Raw genomic sequence first — 21,216 nt, 5'->3', positions numbered from 1 at the left:
CTTAGAAAATGACTTATGCTGTAGAGAGAATCTAAAACCTACTAGATCTTCTGATCTTCTCAGAAACTTGTGATTCAAAAATCTGATTTCAACTCTCACTTAGCATTCCTTTTATAGGCTCAATTATGTCATTTATTTAATTAAAAACCCAATAAAATAATAGCCAATAATCAGCCCTAGGTCGAAATTCTCATGGGCTTTAGGCCCGTGAATTTCCCATTTAATTATAAGCCCGTTGGACTTAAAATCAAGACCTGTATTATTTTCTATTGATTAATTAATTAAATAATTATCCAAATCCTTTATCAAATTAATTATTTATAATTTGAACCTTGATTTAAACTTATTTATTAATTTAGATACCAATTTATCTTAATTAATAAATTTGCCATAATTTCTCTTTTCTTCTCTGAATTACATAACTCTGTGAAACTATCCAAAATTGACCTGGTCAACTTTGATAATTCTAATTGATAATTAAATCAATTAATTGAGACTATCTAGATGATTTTATCCAAGGTAAGTGGGGACCATGGGCCTATGAAATCAAGCTTCAATAAGTTATCATAAATCTAACAGATAAATTTACTAACTTATTAATTCCTCGTGACTCCACTAAAGACTCGAAATTGCACTCTTGAATTCATAGAATGCTCTATATGCAATATAGATACGTTATTAATTATCCATTGTTACAACCATAATTGTCACTCAATCCTTTATAGGCGGTTTACAATAAGATGGAACTAAAATACTGTTTTACCCTCATTGTATTTTATCCTTAAAACACTTAGTTCCTTGTAAATGATATTTCAGTAAACTAATATTAATTATTGAAATGAGATCTCTATCATTTAGCACATTGAACCAAACTAAAAGGAAACCATTGTTTCACTTCTTCATCAGAAGCTATAGATGTTCATATCTATGATTAACACTCTCACTCAATTATACTACCGAGTTCCCAAGATGTAAGTATGGGCTAGTCTGTAGGGTAAGCTGGTAACGAACAAGTCAAATAACTGAAATAATACAATCAGATAGAATACTAACCACTGAGAATTGAGATTGCATTGACATATGGTCAACTATATGATATGACTAGAATAGATAATAACGGTATGTTTACTTATCCTATCAACTGTCAATATCAGTCCAGTCCGATTTAACAAATACATCCGATCTTATCTACTTTTCTAATGTTATGAAAACTGCGATGTGTAAGTAGATCATATCGTAGATTGGCAAGTCAGTGTAAATCATATGCACTGAATAATCTTAGGACTAACTTATTTCGAACATATATTCATATTTATATTCCACTGTGATTACGTCATTATAAATATGATTAGCTATATGCTCGAGAATTAATAGAAGTTTATATTAAACAAATAATCATGAAAATAAAACATGTGAGCAAAGTGATTGACCAAGTAAAAAAAATGATTTCTATTCTTTTATTGATAATAAAATGAGATTACAAATAAATTGGGTTTTAATTAGGGCATAAAACCCCAACACTAGTACCCACCTTACACTCCTATCCAACTGAGTGTTGTGAGTGCCCTGCAGTCCAGCCCAACTGTCCAGTAGGTTGGCTTTAGTGTCATGCCTCCTGCTGGCTTCAGAGCTGCTTCGACGGGATATGGAACCCCGCCCACTAGATACAGTGCTTTTCAGCCTGCATTCAGTGCTGGAATTGCGGTTCCAGCCCAGTCAGCTGCACCCAGTAGGAGTAGGTGCAGGGGCAAGGGCAAAAAGCCTAAGGGAACTAGGACATCTTCAGTAGGACAAGGAGAGACCCCCAAGGAGAAGTATGTCTAGCAGTACTCCGAGTACATGGACCTGGTGGACTCTCGGGAGAACATCTTCTTGTCCATGGAACAACATATCCACTACCAGAAACCACAACCCATCAGGAGGGACAAGGATAGGAGAGATCCCAACAAATTTTGTCGGTTCTATAATGATGAGGGGCACCACATCAACGAGTGTCGACAACTAAAGGATGAGATTAAGAACCTCATCAAGCTAGGGCATCTGCACCAGTATACTAGGGGTGGAGCACGCTCGGTCCAGGCCCCGGCCATAGGAGTGCCTCCGTAGCAGGCAATTACCCAGGCTTTAGGAGTAGTACCCCCAGCCCCACAGCAAGTAGTCCACCGACCTCCCCTAGTGACTGAGAGAGTGGGAACTATCTCTGGAGGACCCCACTTGGGGTGCACCTCCTGGGGTTCGCGTGAATAGGTATGCGCAGGCCCTAAATCACAGCGATGAGATACTGCCGTTAACTCAGCTGCCAGCGCAGATGCTTAGGATGACTGACCAGGTTATCATATTCTCCGAGGACAATGCTCGGAGGGTGCATTTTCTCCACCATGATCCTTTAATGGTCGAGATCCAGATTTCCAACATTATGGTGGCTCGGTTCCTGGTGGACAACGAGAATTCTGTGAACATCCTGTTTAAGTCAGCCTATGAGAAGATTGGGCTAACCACAAGCGACCTATCCCTGTGCACTTCGACTCTATATGGGTTCTCAGGGGAAGGTCTCATTCCGATGTGGAAAATCAAGTTGCTTGTGACTCTTAGAGAAACGCCTCGTCAGACCTTCAAGTTCTGCACATTCATTGTAGTGGACTACTCCTCAGCGTATAACGTCATCTTAGGGCATTTGATTCTAGCAGTCACTTCAATTCGCCACCTGTGCATGAAGTTCCTGACAGAGGCAGGAATTGACACAGTCTGTGGGGACCAGAAGGAGGCTAGGCAGTGCTACAACATGTCCCTCAAGCAACCAATAATGGTGATTCAGGCAGCAGCCCCCGAGCAGCCTCGTCCCGAGGAGAGGGAGGTACAGGTTGTTCAAGTAGAGGATCCCAATGAGTTGGATCCCAGAGTTCAAGAAGAGAGGGTCGTCGAACCCGTGGAGGAGTCTGATTAGGTGACCCTTGACGCCTCCCTCCTTGACAGGAAAACTAAGGTTAGAAAGACCCTCAAGGTGGAGGTCCGAGAAGCACTGATGAGTTTTCTCCAAGACAACCAAGATGTCTTTGCTTGGTCTCACTCTGACATGACGGACATTGACCCAAATAACATATGCCACGCCTTGAACATCGATCCCAATATTGCTCCAATTCAGTAGGAGTGTAGGACTATCGACCCAACCCAGGCACTAGGTTTGAAGGCTAAGATGGACAAGCTTCTTGCGAATAGGTTCATTGGAGAGGCTCAGTATCCGAAATAATTATCTAATCCGGTTCTAGTGCCCAAGCCAAATGGTACTTGGAGGGCATGTATAGATTTCTCCGACCTCAACAAGGCATGCCCAAAGGATTGTTTTCCATTGCTAGAGATAGATTAGATGGTCGATGCCACCTCCGAGTATGAACTCTTGTCCTTTATGGACGCGTACTTAGGGTACAACCAGATTTCCATGCATATCGCGGACCAAGAACACACCAACTTCCAAACTGATAAATGAGTGTACTACTACAAAGTGATTCCCTTCAGGCTCAGGAATGCAGGTGCCACCTATCAGAGATTGGTAAACTGTATGTTCAAAATCTAGTTGGGTCAGAACATGGAGGTTTATGTGGATGACATGCTGGTCAAATCTAGGACGACTCCCAACCACGTGAAAAACCTGGCGGAAGTGTTTTCGGTAGTTCCCAGGTTTGAGATGAAGTTGAATCCCAAAAGGTGCACTTTTGGAGTCTCCTCTGGGAAGTTCCAGGGTTTCATTGTCAGCACTTGGGGAATAGAGGCAAACCCTGAGAAGATCAAATCTCTTGTTGAGATGCCATCCCTTGCAAGCATAAAGATGTTCAGAGCCTCACCAGGAGGATAACAGCCCTAAGTGGCTTTGTCTCCAAGGTAACTAATAAGTGCATACCATTCTTCAACATACTCCAAGGAGGTCAGAGGTTTCAATGGACGAAGGAGTGCAAACAGGCATTCCAGCAGTTAAAGATGCACATGGCTAACCCATCGATCCTCTCGAAGCCCATAGATGGAGAACCCTCCTCCTCTATATGGCTGTGTCGGAGGGTGCCATTAGTGCCACCCTGGTGCGCGAGGAAGGACATGTCCAACACCATGTGTACTATATAAGTAAGAGACTCCTCAGGGCAGAGTCCATATACTTGCTTATGGAGAATTTAACCTTTTGTCTAATGGTGGCTTCTTGGAAGTTAAGGCCCTATTTCTAGATGCATCCCATCAAGGTCCTCACTAACCATCCCTTGTGGCATGTCCTTCACCTATCACCCGAGGACTGCCATCAAGGGGCAGGCGTTGGCATATTTCATTGTTGAGTGCACGCAAAACCATGAGAGACCTGGGGATGCCTCAGTGGTCGGGCCTACATGGAAGCTGTATGTAGATGAGTCTTCCAATGAGAACGAAGCCAGAGTGTGCCTAATCTTGGTATCCCCCGAAGGGCACAGGGTCCACAGTGCCATGTGTTTGGATTCGATGCTTCCAACAACGAAGCTGAATACGAAGCACTTATCGCTAGGCTCTGGGCATCCCTAGAACTCAAGGCTGAGGGCCTCAAGATCTTCAGTGACTCCCAGCTCATAGTCAACCAGGTACTCGGAGAGTACCAGGCCCGAGGGACAAAGATGATTGCTTACCTGGCAAAAGCCCAAGAAATGCTACACAACTTCAAGAAATTTACCATACGACAAGTGCAACGGGAACAAAATTCTAATGCCGATGCCCTGGCTAAGCTTGCTATCACCAATGATGATGAGTTAATCAATGTAGTCCCTATTGGCTACTTGGCCACTCTGAGCATCTCAACCCCGAGGAGGTAGAAGCGGTCCAACCCCAGGATGGCTGGATGGAGCCCATTGTGAAGTATCTTGTCTCTGGGGAGTTACCGGAGGACAAGAAAGCAGCTCAGAAGCTGCTTTATCAGGTACCTTGATATGTGATCATGGGCAGTAAGTTGTACAGGCGAGGATATTCATTGCCCTTACTCTAGTGTGTCCAAGCAAGGAGCTGGTCTTATACTCCGGGAAGTGCATGAAGGCTTTTGCGGGACCACGCTGGGGGGCAGAGCCTCGCCAAGAAAATCTTGAGACAAGGATACTTCTGGCCCGCTATGAATGGAGATGTGATGGATTATGTCAAAAAGTGTGACAAGTGCCAATGCTTCGCCAACATATCCCAAGCTCCTCCAAATGAGCTCACTCAGATGACAAGTCCATGGCCCTTCGTAGTCTGGGGCATTGACCTTATCGGGTCCTTGCCCACGGGAAAGGAAGGAATGAAATATGCAATTGTGGCGAAAGACTACTTCACAAAGTGGATTGAGGCTGAACCTCTTCCTACCATCATCTCTAAGAAGATGTTGGACTTCGACATCAAGAATATTGTTTGTCGCTATAGTCTCCCGAGGAAGATAGTCTCTAACAATGGGCTACAGTTCGACACTGAGTTGTTGAAGTGTCCCAGAATTTTACTTGACTAGATAGTAGTAGTAGTAGTAGTTAGTATTAGTTTGTAGTATGTTAGTTTCCGTGGATTTTGGTTTAAGCCGGGACTTAGTTGGACACTCATAACAACAATTATGGATTTTATAAGTTTAACCTATAGTTTAAGAATATTAATTATAACATAAGGTTTGATTAATATTGCTGGTTCTAGAAATATATTTATTATAACCTAAGGTTTAGATAGAATTATTAAGGATTTAAGTATTTTTGATGAATAGTTTAAATAAAAGAAAGATCTAGAAGCTCTAGAACCTTTCAGAATCTGTTAGGATCACGTTTAGACTTAGTCAAAGCTGTTTTATCATTTCAAAATAGGCTGAAAAAGTGCAAATACATGTTTGATATATCAACGTATGCTGATATATCGCAGCTATAGGGGCCGATATATCGCCTGCGGAAGGTATGGAAAACACGTCGACTTTGCACGAGCGACCGAACGGGGCTCGGGAATATGGGGGAGGCGATATATCGGCTCCAACTCTTATTTTTTTGAAAGTTTGTGATTTTAATTTTAAATATAGCCTTAACCACTTAGACCTGCCTTTGAACGATTTTAACCAAGTTCTGGACGTCTGTTGAACGAAAATTCAAATCTTTTTCATTTTATATTCATTTATTTATTCAAATTAAAAAGGGTTAGTTTCACTCCTTGAACTCTATAAATAGGACCTAGTACTCATCCATTTTCTTCATTCTTCAAGCAGTCTTCAGAGCCTCCAAGTTGCTAGTGTTATTATAGAGAGAAACACTTGGGTTTTGGGTTAAAAGCTTTATCATTGTAAGCTTTTCTAAACACTTGGGAAGTGAGATATAGTGAGATTTCGGTATCAAGGTTTAGATCAATTCATAAGATCAACCAAGGTATTCTTATCCTTAAGTTCAGCTCTTTATGGTTCTTTAGTTTTCTTTATTTTCTTTCTTTTAGATCCTAACTCTTGTTTATGATTCTTGATTAGGTGTTTAAGTTTTTTGAAACTCAAGGTTCTTTTTGGTAAGTTTCTTCTTGATGGTTTAGTTCTCTTTTCATCTTCATTCTTTAGAAATACTCATGGTTTTACTGTTGGTTTTTAGGAGTGTTCCAATCCCGTTCTTGTTCTCAAATATCCCGATTTTTTGTAAGGAAAATAGGATAAATTATATGTGCTTATAAGTTTATGTTATGATATGTTTTATGCTATAATATGTATATGTATAAATATGTTTTATAGTCCTTGGGCATATGACTTGCTTAAATAGCAAGCCCCAAGAATATGTTTTATAGACGCTTGGGCATATGACTTGCTTAGATAGCAAGCCCCAAGAATTTTTATCATTTTTATGGTTTAGAGTTATGATTTACCCTACCTCGATTAGTAGACAGAGGACCTAGATGGGTTATCATATACTACCATGTGATCTAACCTACCTCGATTAGTAGACAGAGGACCTAGATGGTTTATCACATGCCATGTTAATGAGTTAATGGCCATTAATAATGTAGTCCTATATGATGTACGTTTTTATAGTCATATATTTTATAGTGTATGTTTATGATAAAGTCTTATGTTTATGATTTATGTGTGAGTAGATTTTCCTTGCTGGGCATTAGGCTCATTCCTTTATTTTTAGCTTGATGCAGGAAAATGATTATGGAAGGCGAAAAGATTCATGGAGGCTTGGCTTGTGTGTTGAGGATGAATGGATTGAATGGATTGTGTGTTGATCAAGGATGACATTATTTTTAAGTCTTTTAAATTATGTTTTGATGTAATTCCACAATTAGTATTTAAACAAATTAAAGTTTATGTTTTTGTTTTATAATAATGGGATCCCATACCATATTTTATATTCATACATTATTTTGTATTTGATACAATATTTTGGGTTTTAAATAAAGTTATGTTATTTCTTATGTTTGTATTAAATTAGTAGCTATATCTTAGTAGTTTTAATGGTCTGAGGTCTTAAAAATAGTCGGAGCATTACAGTTGGTATCAGAGCAACAATTCATATGCATGAAGTTCTCCTTGATACACACGCACAAGCTCCGAATTTAACCGCCAATGTAAGTGTTTATGTTATAGTTATTATGTTTATATTTATAGATAACGTTTTAGCCTTTATGTTTTCAGTTAAGAATAGATGGAGCCTTGACCTATGAGGATATCCGAGCCATTAAGGCATTGAAAAGGATTCGAGAGCCAAGGAATACAGTAGGAGTGTTAGAAAGAATCACTCAGAGTTTAATCTTATTCCACAAGGAGATAGTTCATCTTAAGACTACTAAGCAAATTATGATGAGAGCTACGGAGCAATATGTCTTAGTAATTAGGCTTTTTAAAGATTTTTCTTCTGTAATTTCAACTTTAGAAGAAATATGGGAAACTATAGATGATGAAGATGATTTACTGGTAGCCATGAGATATTATTTTCTCATACTTAAGTTCACCTCTAAGTTGGAATTTCAATTCACTAATGAGCAAAAACATAGAATCTTTATGAATCTTCCCCTAGGCAATTTTGAGGCTCAAGATAATGATGATTATGAGGAGATAGATGATAATATGTTAGATGAAGGGTCAGATGTAGAAGATCCTGATTTTTTTATATTCACCCTAGTTATGTTAGTTTAGTTTAGTTTGTTTATTTATTTATTTATTATCTCTGCATTTATGATTATACTTGGTGAAAACCTTTTTCAAAATGAATATTATTGTTATTTTTGAATGACATGTATGAGTTTGATTTTTTTTCTTACAATCATAATAAATAATGACCAAGTTCAGTGAGGGTGGATACGAATCAATGGACCAGGCTCTATATTGAAAGTTAGGGGGCCATAGTAGTGGGAACGATTTTACTAATCCCAGCTCTCCCTCAATATGGTTAACTTTGGAACAACAACGAGTTTCGATCCTGAGAATTAAGTCATATAGGATGATTAGAAACAGACTTAGAAAGTAATATAGATGGCTTATTTTTCTAAGTATAGAAACACACCCTAATTATGAAGAAGGCTTACATAATTCTTTATAAGAAATCATAACTAGTAGGTCCGAGTTATGTTTGCTTAGATTAAGTTTTGCTTTAGAGCCCATTAGGGTAAGTTATAATATGTGTTTTCTCAACTGTTAGAACTCCACTAAAGATGTCGCTTAGAAGGTCTGCACGCACAAATGACAATGCCTCCAACACCGCTAATGAGACTAGTGAAGTCCCTCCAGTCTGAAGAAGGGGAGCACGTGTTACCAATGCTGCTGCTAATAGAAGTGCATCCCCACCTCCGGTTGACAACACCGCTAAGATTGTCCGACTACGGCAACAAGTGGAAGAATTACTGCAGCAACAACGACAACAGGCTCAGCCACAGCCTCAGCTGCAATCGCAGCCTCAGCAAATAGCTCAAGCACCCCATCAAGTAGGTCCTTATGGGGGATGGCCAATGGCGAACTATGCGCCTTACCCAGCTCGGTACATGGAACCAATTACGTTTGCTTTTCCCGGGTGGTATAGGATTTCGCGGTCATAATCCTTTACTAGTTCTAACCACCTACACTGCCTCATGTTGAGCTCCTTTTGTGTGAAGAAATACTTTAAGTTTTTTTGGTTCGTATAAATCTCACACCGTTCCCCATAAAGATAACAACGCCATATTTTCAATGCCAAGACCACCGCTGCCAACTCAATGTCATGCGTTGGATAGTGTTGCTCATATTCCTTTAGTTGCCTTGAGGCATAGGCTATTACTTTGTCATTCTGCATTAGCACACAACCCAAACCTTGCTTTGACGCATTACAATAGACTACAAACTTGTCGTTGGGTGTCGGTACACAAAGTACTGGTGTTGAGCATAGCTTATCTTTAAGCAACTGGAAGCTCTCTTCACATCTGTCTGTCTAGCTGAACTTTTGCTGTTTCCAGGTCAGGTTGGTAAGCAGAGTGGCTATCTTGGAAAAGCCTTCTACAAACCTCCGATAATAGCTTACTAGCCTGAGATAACTTCTAACCTCTGACGCATTCTTAGGTCTTGGCCAATCCTTCACAGCCTTTACCTTAGTTGGGTCTACAGCAACTCCGTCCTTGGATACTATGTGGCCGAGGAATGCTACTTGTGAAAGCCAAAATTCGCACTTCTTGAACTTGGCGTAAAGTTGATGCTCCTTTAGTCGCGACATGGTCATTCTTAAATGTTCCTCGTGCTCAGCTTCGTCGATGAACACTACGACGAATTTGTCCAAGTAATCCTTGAAGACCTGATTCATTAAATCCATAAATGTGGTTGGAGCGTTGGTAAGACCAAACGACATAACTAGAAACTCGTAATGTCCATATCGTGTTCTAAAAGCTATTTTGGGAATATCATATTCTCGTACCTTGAGCTAGTGATACCAGGATCGTAGATCAATCTTGGAAAACACAGTCGCTCCTCGAAGTTGATCAAACAAGTCATCAATCTGAGGTAGCGGGTACTTATTCTTAATTGTCACCTTGTTCAACTCGCGGTAATCTATACACATCCGCATGCTTCCATCCTTCTTCTTCACAAATAGAACCGGTGCTCCCCATGGTGAATGGCTTGGTCTAATAAAACCCAAGTCTAAGAGTTCTTGTAACTGCATCTTCAACTCCTTGAGTTTGATTGGTGCCATTCGGTATGATGCCTTTGAGATAGGCTCGGTGCCCGATACTAGTTCGATTGTGAAGTCAATTTCCCGAGTCGGCGACAACCCTGGTAAGTCGTCAGGAGTCTCGAATGTCACTTGCTTGCGTCTACAGTCGATGGTTGCACCAAGCCTTGCTAGCCAATCCATGCCCAGTATTACGTCGAAGTCTTTAATCTCTAGCTCTATCAAGTCTCCTTCTAGTTCTACGTCCTCAATTTTGATCGGTACGCCTCGTACTATCCGTGATGATAGGAAGCAACATGACTTAGCTTGGGTAGTAGTAGATAGACTAACCAAGTCAGCTCACTTCCTGCCTGTCAATACTACGTACACAGTCGACCAGTACGCAGACATTTATGTTCAAGAAATAGTACGACTGCATGGAATCCCTAAGACCATAGTGTCTGATAGAGGATCAGTATTTACATCGAGATTTTCGGGAAGCTTGCAGCAAGCCATGGGTACCAAGTTAAGTCTCAGTACAACATTTCATCCTTAGACCGATAGTCCATCCGAGCGTACCATACAAATTTTAGAAGATATGTTGCGCGCTTGTGTACTCGATTTCGGAGGATCATGGAGTAAGTATTTGACACTAATAGAATTCTCCTACAACAATAGCTACCAGTCAACAATCGGGATGGCACCCTATGAGTTGCTTTATGGAAGGAGGTGTCGATCGCCGTTACATTGGGATAAGGTAGGAGAAAGGAAACTTCTTGGACCCGAAGCTGTTAGAGAGGCTCAGGATGCAGTAGCGCTGATTAAAAAGTGTATGCTCGCTGCTCAGAGCCGTCAGAAAAGTTATGCGGATGCCAAGCGACGTGATGTGGAATTCAAAGTCGGAGATCAAGTTTTCTTAAAGATATCTCCTATGAAAGGTGTGAAGCGGTTTGGGAAGAAATGCAAGCTTAGTCCCAAGTTTATAGGTCCTTTTGAGATATTGGACAAGGTGGGAACAATTGCATATAGATTAGCCCTACCGCCAGCTCTAGAAGATAGCCACAATGTGTTCCACATCTCGATGCTGCATAGTTATGTGTCAGACCCATCTCACATCCTCTAGTACGATACGATAGCACTCCAGAAAGACTTGAGTTACGAGGAACGACCGGTTAGCATCCTAGATAAAGGGATGAAGGAATTGCGGTCTAATAATATTCTGATAGTCAAGGTCCTATGGAGTAATAGTTCTGAACGGTGGGCAACATGGGAGTTGGAGGGAGACATGTTAGCACGTTATCCGGAATTGTTTGGTAAGTAAATTTCGGGGATGAAATTCTTGTTGGTAGGGGCGAATTTTAGTGTCCTAAAATTTTACTTAACTAGATAGTAGTAGTAGTAGTTAGTAATAGTTTGTAGTATGTTAGTTTCCGTGGATTTTGGTTCAAGCCGGGACTTAGTTGGACACTCATAGCAACAGTTATGGATTTTATAAGTTTAACCTATATTTTAAGAATATTAATTATAACATAAGGTTTGATTAATATTGTTGGTTCTAGAAATATATTTATTATAACCTAAGGTTTAGATACAATTATTAAGAGCATGACACTTGTCATAATCATGTTTATTAAGGATTTAAGTATTTTTGATGAATACTTTAAATAAAAGAAAGATCTAGAAGCTCTAGAACCTTCCAGAAACTGTTAGGATCACGTTTAGACTTAGTCAAAGTTGTTTTATCATTTCAAAATAGGCTGAAAAAGTGCAAATATTTGTTTGATATATCAATGTATGCCGATATATCGCAACTATAGGGGCCGATATATCGCCTACGAAAGATACGGAAAACAAGTCAACTTTGCACGAGTGATTGAACGGGGCTCGGGAATATGGGGGAGGCGATATATCGCATATAGGGAGCGATATATTGACTCCAACTCTTTTTTTTTTTTTTAAGTTTGTGATTTTAATTTTAAAAATAGCCTTAACCACTTAGACCTGCCTTTGAATGATTTTTACCGAGTTCTGGGCGTCTGTTGAACGAAAATTCAAATATTTTTCATTTTATATTAATTTATTTATTCAAATTAAAAGGGGTTAGTTTCACTCCTTAAACTCTATAAATAGGACCTAGCACTCAGCCATTTTCTTCATTCTTCAAGCAGTCTTCAGAGCCTCCAAGTTACTAGTGTTATTATAGAGAGAAACACTTGGGTTTTGGGTTAAAAGCTTTTTCAATCTAAGCTTTTCTAAACACTTGGGAAGTGAGATATAGTGAGATTTCGGTATCGAGGTTTAGATCAAGTCATAAGATCAACCAAGGTATTCTTATCCTTAAGTTCAATCCTTTAAGGTTCTTTAGTTTTCCTTATTTTCTTTCTTTCAGATCCTAACTCTTGTTTATGATTCTTGATTAGGTGTTTAAGTTTCTTGAAACTTAAGGTTCTTTTTGGTAAGTTTCTTCTTGATGGTTTAGTTCTCTTTTCATCTTCATTCTTTAGAAATACTCATGGTTTTACTGTTGGTTTTTAGGAGTGTTCCAATCCCGCTCTTGTTCTCAAAAATCCCGGTTTTTGGTAAGGAAAATAGGATAGATTATATGTGCTTATAAGTTTATGTTATGATATGTTTTATGCTATAATATGTATATGTATAAATATGTTTTATAGTCATTGGGCATATGACTTGCTTAGATAGCAAGCCCCAAGAATTTTTATCATTTTTATGGTTTAGAGTTATGATTTACCCTATCTCGATTAGTAGACAGAGGACCTAGATGGGTTATCATATACTGCCATGTGATCTAACCTACCTCGATTAGTAGATAGAGGACCTAGATGGTTTATCACATGCCATGTTAATGAGTTAATGGCCATTAATATTGTAGTCTTATATAATATACGTTTTTATAGTCACATGTTTTATAGTGTATGTTTATGATAAAGCCTAATGTTTATGATTTATGTGTTAGTAGATTTTCCTTGCTGGGCATTAGGCTCATTCCTTTATGTTTAGCTTGATGCAGGAAAATGATTATGGAAGGCGGAAAGATTCATGGAGGCTTGGCTTGTGTGTTGACGATGAATGGATTGAATGGACTGCGTGTTGATCGAGGATGACGTTATTTTTAAGTCTTTTAAATTATGTTTTGATGTAATTCCACAATTAGTATTTAAACAAATTAAAGTTTATGTTTATGTTTTATAATAATGGGATCCCATACCATATTTTATATTAATACATTATTTTGTATTTGATACAATATTTGGGCTTTAAATAAAGCTATGTTATTTCTTATGTTTGTATCAAAGTAGTAGCTATGTCTTAGTAGTTTTAAAGGTCTGAGGTCTTAAAAATAGTCGGGGCATTACAGTTGTTCACGAATTTTAGTCAATGGCATAGAGTTATGAAGAGCTTCTCCCATGTAGCCCACCCGCAGGAAAATGGACAGATGGAAGCAGTCAACAAGACACTTAAAGCCACTTTGAAGAAAAGGTTGGAATAGGCGAAAGACGCATTACCCGAGGAGCTGCCCAAGGTATTGTGGAGTTACCGCACCACTGCCAGGACCTCCATCAGTCACTCACCTTTCTCCATGCCCTCCGGGTAAGAGGCTATGCTCCCAGTTGAGGCAGCAATCTCCACACACTGATAGGATTCGTATGATCCGACCACAAACCATACTTTACTCCAAGAGTCTCTGGAACTCGTGAAGGAGCTCTGTGAAACTTCTCATCTTCGAGTAACGTCCTACCAGTAGAAAGTGACCTGATACTTTAACTCTAAAGTAAAGGATAGAAAATTTGGGGTTGGAGATTTGGTGTCATGAAGAGTATTCTTAGCCACCTGAGATCCTGGTGCTGGAGTGTTGGGCCTTAACTTGGAAGGCCTGTCGAGAGCATTGTATGTCTAGGGACATACAAGTTGGCCCGACTGAGTGGGGAGCTAATACCCCACACCTAGAATGCTTAGCATCTCCACCGGTATTATTAGTGATATGATTAGTTAGGGGTGTTGATCAAACTGCCCACACCGCATAAACTGCCCACACTACACCACAAAATGTGGTTTGAAACATTTCACGGTGTGGTTGCGGTTAGAATATTTTCCAAACCGCGCAGTGCGGTTTGTGGTTTAGAAATTAATTAATGCAGTTCAAACCGCACCGCACTTTAAAAAATACCAATTTTCTAAATATAGTTTTTATTTATATCACACTAGCCCAACCCATATATGTTTACAATTACATCCAAGCCCATTATTGTTAAGGCAACATCTTAATCTTATTACTGAAAACAAAGTCTCAAAATCACAATCTCTCTCTTTTCACTTCGTCTCTTAGTCTTAACCAACACTCTCCTACTCCCTCCTCAAGCACGACTAACCTTCTTCACTCTCAGCCTCACCATCCTCTGCAACTTTTGGCTTCTCTTTGTCCTTCTTTTTCTCCCTCTTCACAACTCAATCTCACCGAGTCACCATCGCTTGCTTTCTCCCTCTTCGCAAGTCATAACAGCGCATGTCCTTACCACTACTCTCCTTCTCCCACTTCACTGTTTGTTGTTGTCGTCGCCACCGCCAAGGAGCTCCAAGACATTCGTCAAGTTGTTGCTCCACAGATTAAGGTTAACGAGCAGGTATATATGTATATATATGTATAATATGTTTAAATTAAAGATTATGGTTGTATCATATACTTAAATATATGTATATATTATTTTGATTTTTGAAATGATATATATCTGCTACTGCACAGGCAGATGAAGTTCAGGAGCTTGTGACTTTGTCTTACTATATATAATATGTTATATAACTTATATATAATATGTTTAAATTAAACAACTTTTGACTTTGTCTTACTATGATATGAAATAAAGAATTATAAATAGATATATATATATATATTTAGACAAAATTTATTATTTTTTATTAATAACTTTTTTAACTTTAATATTAAATGTTTTATTCTATTTTGTTTTTTTAGATGGAGCAAAGTTCACAATCTGTTGATACTCCCATCACCCAAACAAGCGAAGACCAGTCCCATACTCCTGATTCTAGTAATACTTCTAAAACTTCTGGGCAAACCTCAATGTTTGGGAGCATTTTATTGCAAATGAAGATGACCCAAATGATCCTAGAGCTATTTGTAATTATTGTAACAAGGATTATGCTGGTGGTCATAGAAAATATGGAACTAGTACCATTAGGAGTCATTTGATGAATCAGTGTCCAAAATATCCATTTAGATTGGAGGATAAAAAGCAAAAAACTTTGTGTTTTCAAAAGAAAATTTGTAATGGGTCTGAAAGGTTAGGAGGTAGTAATTTGGTGGCTGTGGGATTTAGTCAATCTAATTGTAGGCTTGCGTGTGCAAAAATGATTATCAGTGACGAATTATCTTTTAGGTTTGTGGAGCAAGAAGGTTTTAAATTATTTTGTAGTGTTGCATGCCCTAAGTTTGTTCCTCCTTCACGCATTACAATTGCTAGGGATATTATGAAGTTGTATAATGATGAGAAGAAAAAATTGAGGGATTACTTTATTAAAAATTCACAAAGAGTTTCCTTAACCACCTACACATGGACTTCCCTTCAAAATGTTTGTTATATGGTATTGACATCACACTTTATAGATCATGAGTGGAAAATGCAAAAGAGGATTTTGAATTTTTGTCAAATTGCTAATCACAAATGAGAGACAATAGGCAAAGCAATTAAGACATATTTAAGAGATTGGGGTATCAATAGGGTATTTGCAATCACAGTTGATAATGCATCCTCTAATAATGTGGCTATTATTCACATTAAGAAAAGATTGAAAATTTGGAAAAATGTTGTTTGTGATGGAGAATTCTTGCATATGAGGTGTTCGACTCATATTCTTAATTTAATTGTGGGTGATGGATTGAAAGATTTTGATGAATCTATTGCAGTTGTTCGTAATGCAGTTAGATATGTTAGAGCTTCTCCCTCTAGGTTGGCAAGATTTCAAAGTTGTGTGAAAAATACTTCTAAAGAGGAGAAGGCTCTTGTTTGCTTGGATGTGCCAACAAGGTGGAACTCTATCTTTATGAGGTTGGATCATGCATTAAAGTATGTCGATGCTTTCAAATTGTTAGAAGAAGAAGATGGTTTTTATATGCATTATTTTTGTGACAAAGATAGGAATGGGAGGAAATTAGTGGGGCCACCAAATTCTAAAGATTGGGAGAATTGTGTGACTTTTTGTAGGTTTTTGAAAGTATTTTATGAAGCTACCCTAAAATTTAGTGCCTCTTTGTTTGTTACTTCTAATTCATATTTTCATGAAATGTGTTTAATACGTGGGAAACTAATGAAATGGTGTTTAAGTGACAAATCAATGTTGAAGGATATGGCTACTAGGATGAAGATCAAATTTGACAAGTATTGGGGTTATATTGAAAAACAAAATCTGCTTCTTTATGTGGTTGTTGTTCTTGATCCTAGGTACAAGCTGAAATTTGTAACATGTTGTTTGAAGAAACTATATAGTGAGGATGAAGTTAATACTATCATTATGTCTGTGAAGAGTTGTTTTTCAAAGCTGGTTAGCCACTATTCTAATGAACTCAAATTGAAAAATCCAGAAGTTAGTAATAATCAAAGCGGGTCATCCATTCAAGAAAAAGTCTCAATGGTGGATTCAGATGACGATGATTCTGTTAACATGTTTGAATTTGATTTTGATAAAGAGTGTGATGAAGATGATGCTTTAGATATGAAAAATGAGCTTGATAGGTACTTTGTAGAACGCAATGAGGATAGAAAAAACAAGGACTTTGATATCTTGGTATGGTGGAAAATGAATTCATCAAAATATCCTATCTTGGCAGAGATGGCTCGTGATGTTCTTGCTATTTAAGTTTCAATAGTAGCTTCCGAGTCTACTTTTACCACTGGAGGGAGGGTGCTTGATTCCTTTAGAAGTTCTTTGAGACCTACCATGGTACAAGCTTTGATATGTTGTCAGAATTGGTTGAGATCTTCTTCTATGCCATTATATATGAGTTTAATATTAGAGGAGATAGAAGCATTTCAATGTTTTGATTCAGGTAAATATATTTACTATTGTTAATTTGTATTTTTTTTCTTCAAATCATTACTATCTAATGTATATTTTCTCTTCATTTTGTAGATAACTCAACAAGTACATCTGAAATTGTGAACCCTGAATAGGTTGCTAGAAGATGGAGCTGAAAGTTAGAGTTGTTATATAATATATTATTGTTTGTCGAAACATTATTAGTTTGTTGTATTTTATTATCTTTCTAAAAGTTTTTTTTTAGTTTATTGTGTTATTATTATTTGTTGCATCATTATTAGTTTGTTATGTTTTTATGATGTTGTTGAAAATTTATAAGTTTGTTGTATGAAACTTGATTAGATTATTTGCTAAATTTTTTATTCTAATGTTAATGATAAACAAATTGGCGTACCTATAAATTGCCCAAACTGCACCGCACCACACCACATATTTGTAGTGCAGTTTGAGGGTCCATGCGGTGTGGCTGCGGTTTGGGAAAATGCTCAAACCGCATGTGCAGTTTGGTTAAAAAAATTGGCAAAAAATCGCACCACCCGCATCACGAACACCCCTAGAGCACCCACTCGCTGGCCTGGACAAGTGAATGCAGATTAGTTTCCGATCATATGGGGGACATGGGGTTAGGAAAACTTCGTAGAGTATAGTGTCTCATGGAGGAGTACCTAGGAAACTAAGCTTGTTGTCAGTGGAGTAGGCCTAGTGTCAATACCCAGAGAATAGAAAAAGTTAGGGAGCTATGACCAAGTTCAAGAGCGAACTTGGGTTACCTCTCAAGGACATCGAGCTTGAGGAGCTATGACCAAGTTCTAAATCTCGAGATGCGAAAGGAAGCCTGAGTCATTCGTACTCGGGCCCAAAGCCTCGAGTTTCCAAATCTTGAGCACCGTAAGGTTAATCCTAGAACTGGGAGTCAATGACCTAGGAAGCTAAGCTAGTCAATGAGCGAAGCAACCTAAGCGTCATATGACCCCTAAGCTAAGACCTGGGAAAATTCCCAGCGTCGGAAAAATCCAAGTAATGCAAGGATAGACCTAAGGTATTCCTTTGAGGACAACACACTTCGAGGAAGAAAAACCAGGTCAAAATCCATGAGATGTGAACAAAATCCTGAGTCGTTTGTACTTAGCCACAACCCTTAGCCAGACAGGCTGCTAATGCCCAGGCACCTCCTCAGAGGCCTATGGGACGTCCCCGTGGGAGCACGACCACCAGAAGGGCGGAGCAAGTGCTGCCACCATCGTCTCAGCAAGCTCAACCAAGGCCCCCAGAAGAATAACTGAGCTGAGGCTACTGCCAACCCGACTGCAGAAGTACCAGCATGAACGGGTAATAACCAAGGCCCCACGGTGGCTTGGAACCCAAATCCTGATGCAACGCAAAACAACATGGAGCGTGACCGGGCAAACTCTAGACCGTCTAGGCCCGGCAATGGGAGACAGCCACCATTACCCATAAGGCATCCACCATCACCGATAAGGCACCCCTCACCAGTCCAAGAGGTTCCAAGGCCTGCACATCAAGATGGAAATCGACGGGCTAGGCCTGTACAGGGGAACGAAAGAGAGGCTACCCGAGATCTCAGGGCTCATCAGCCTTCGGAAAGCCAAATGTCAAGATCACAGACTACTGGGACAAGGAGGCCAGCAGGAGACCCACCTCGTAATCATCAAGCCACATATCCAAAAAGGGCTACGAGTTATGTGAGTGAAAGCTCAGATTACACTCGGTCTGTGAGCATTTATAACACGGAACCAAGGCATACAAGGAATCGAGGGAATAACCCCGATCTGCGGGATCATCTAAACCAAAATCGGGGTCGAGATAGTCCCCCAAACCCTGATCTGCACGACCATCTGAATGGCCGCAAATAGTCAGGGTATAACCCTATACCAAGATAGGGAGCTGGAGTTTTTATTAACGATAAGCAGCCCCCTCAGGTCCAGGCTTAACCTCCATTTGATTTAGTCCAGGAAATGATTGACCAATTAGAAAGAGCATTCAGACTCTTATAGAACGAGCGCAATAGGGACAAGGCTGAAGAATCTGAGGAAGAGCTTGAGCCTTTTGCCCCACATATCTCCAACACTTCGTTCCCTCAGGGGTTCATGATACCTCATGTCCCACCATTTGACGGAAACTCAGACCCGTATAGTCATTTAAGTACCTTTAACACCATCATGCGAGCTAGCAATGTTGGGTACGAGCTCAGATGTATGTTGTTCCCTGGCACACTCACGGGACCGGCAAAAAACTGGTTTGAAAAGTATAAAAGGCATTCGATCTCATCTTGGGATCAGTTATCTAGAGACTTCAAGAAGCAATTTAAGGCTATGATTAGCATCATGCCTAAGGCCTAAGCCTTGACAAATGTCTGACAACAACAAAATGAGTCATTGAAGAGTTACCTCACAAGGTTTAATCTAGAGGTGGCCCGAGCTTGAGATGTCGATGATAGCGGTCACCTGATGGCTGTTAGGGCAGGTATACTGCAAGGAAGTCCCCTTTGGGAAGACTTACAAAGGAAACCTATCAGGTCGCTAACCGAGTTTAATCGGAGGGCCCATAGGTTTGTCAATGTAGAAGAGGCGAGGTCAGCACTGAACATGACCTCTCAGCCCATAACTACAATGACAAATGTAAACTCTACCTCAACCTCAGTGGCCTCAACAACTTCAAAACCCTCTGGGGACAGCCCTTCTAAAAGGAAGAAGAGCGAAGGGAATAACACCGAGGCTGATGGAGGGAAGAAGAAGAAATGGGACAAATATTTCTCCGTATACAAAGTGTATACCGAGCTCAACGAGTCTCAAGAGAATATTTACCTGGCTAATGAGAACCAGGTCGCGTTCAGATGACCTGACCCCATGAGGAACCAAAAGGAAAAAAAGGATCCAAATAAATATTGTAGATTCCATAGAGATATTGGACACACAACCGATGAATGTCGACAACTGAAAGATGAGATCGAAGGCTTGATCTCGAGGGGATATTTCGGATAGTACGTCAGGTACCGAAATACCAATCAAGCTTTGACAAGCCAAAGGGCAGCAGCTGCACAACTTTCCCAGAACAATAACTCCCGAGCTCGGGAGGACGAGCGACCCCCTCTGATTGATGGAGAGGATGTAATAACCATCTCAGGGAGACCTCATATTGTAGGATCAGGCAGGAACACCCAAAAGAGATACGTGAATGAGCTCAAGACTGGAGACGGATCTCCCTACGAACCCGAGTTACAAGCTCCAAAACAGCAGAGGGGTGAGACTCAACCCATAACATTTACTGAAGAGGACGCGTCACACGTCCAGTTTCCCCATAATTACCCTATGGTCATAACTCTCCAACTCGCGAACAAGAGGGTAAGCCGAGTCCTTATTGATAATGTGTGTTCGGTGAATATCCTTTATAAAGCCACTCTAGAAAAGATGGGACTCACACTTCGTGACCTAAAAGCGTGTGCAACAGCATTGTACCATTTTTCAGGAGAAGGGATTGCCTGTATGGGATCCATTGAGCTCCCCATGACCTTGGGAGACAATCCAATCTCAGTAACCAAGATGATGGAGTTTGTTGTGGTGGACCTCCCATCAGCCTACAATGCACTGCTCGAGAGACCTGCCCTAGTTGGGCTGGGGGCAATATCCTCTGTTAGGCATTTGGCCATCAAGTTCCCGACTTCTAGTGGCATCGGGACGTTGAGGGGACCAGCTTGCGGGAAGGAAGTGTTACAACATCTCCATAAGGGGAAAGAAGCAAACTAGTGCACAAACACTTGTGGTTATTCAAAACAAAGATGGGACGATCTTCGAGATAGATGAAGAAATCTACCCCAGAATAGAAGAAAGGGCTGACCTCGAACCTCGAACCTCTGAAAGAGCTCGAGGAGGTCAAACTCGAAGAAGTAGATCCCACGAAGACTGTGAAGGTGGGTAAGAATCTTTCAAAAGAAGCGAAATAACAATTAATCTGCTTTTTAAAAGAAAACTAGGATGTATTCGCATGGTCACACTCAGACATGGTGGGAATCAGTCTAAATGTCTTGAGCCACGCGTTT

The sequence above is a fragment of the Humulus lupulus genome, chromosome X, assembly GCF_963169125.1.
Source record: "Humulus lupulus chromosome X, drHumLupu1.1, whole genome shotgun sequence".
In the NCBI taxonomy this organism is placed as follows: domain Eukaryota; kingdom Viridiplantae; phylum Streptophyta; class Magnoliopsida; order Rosales; family Cannabaceae; genus Humulus; species Humulus lupulus.
The sequence above is the reverse complement of the archived record's forward strand: the minus strand, read 5'-3'. Positions refer to the sequence as shown.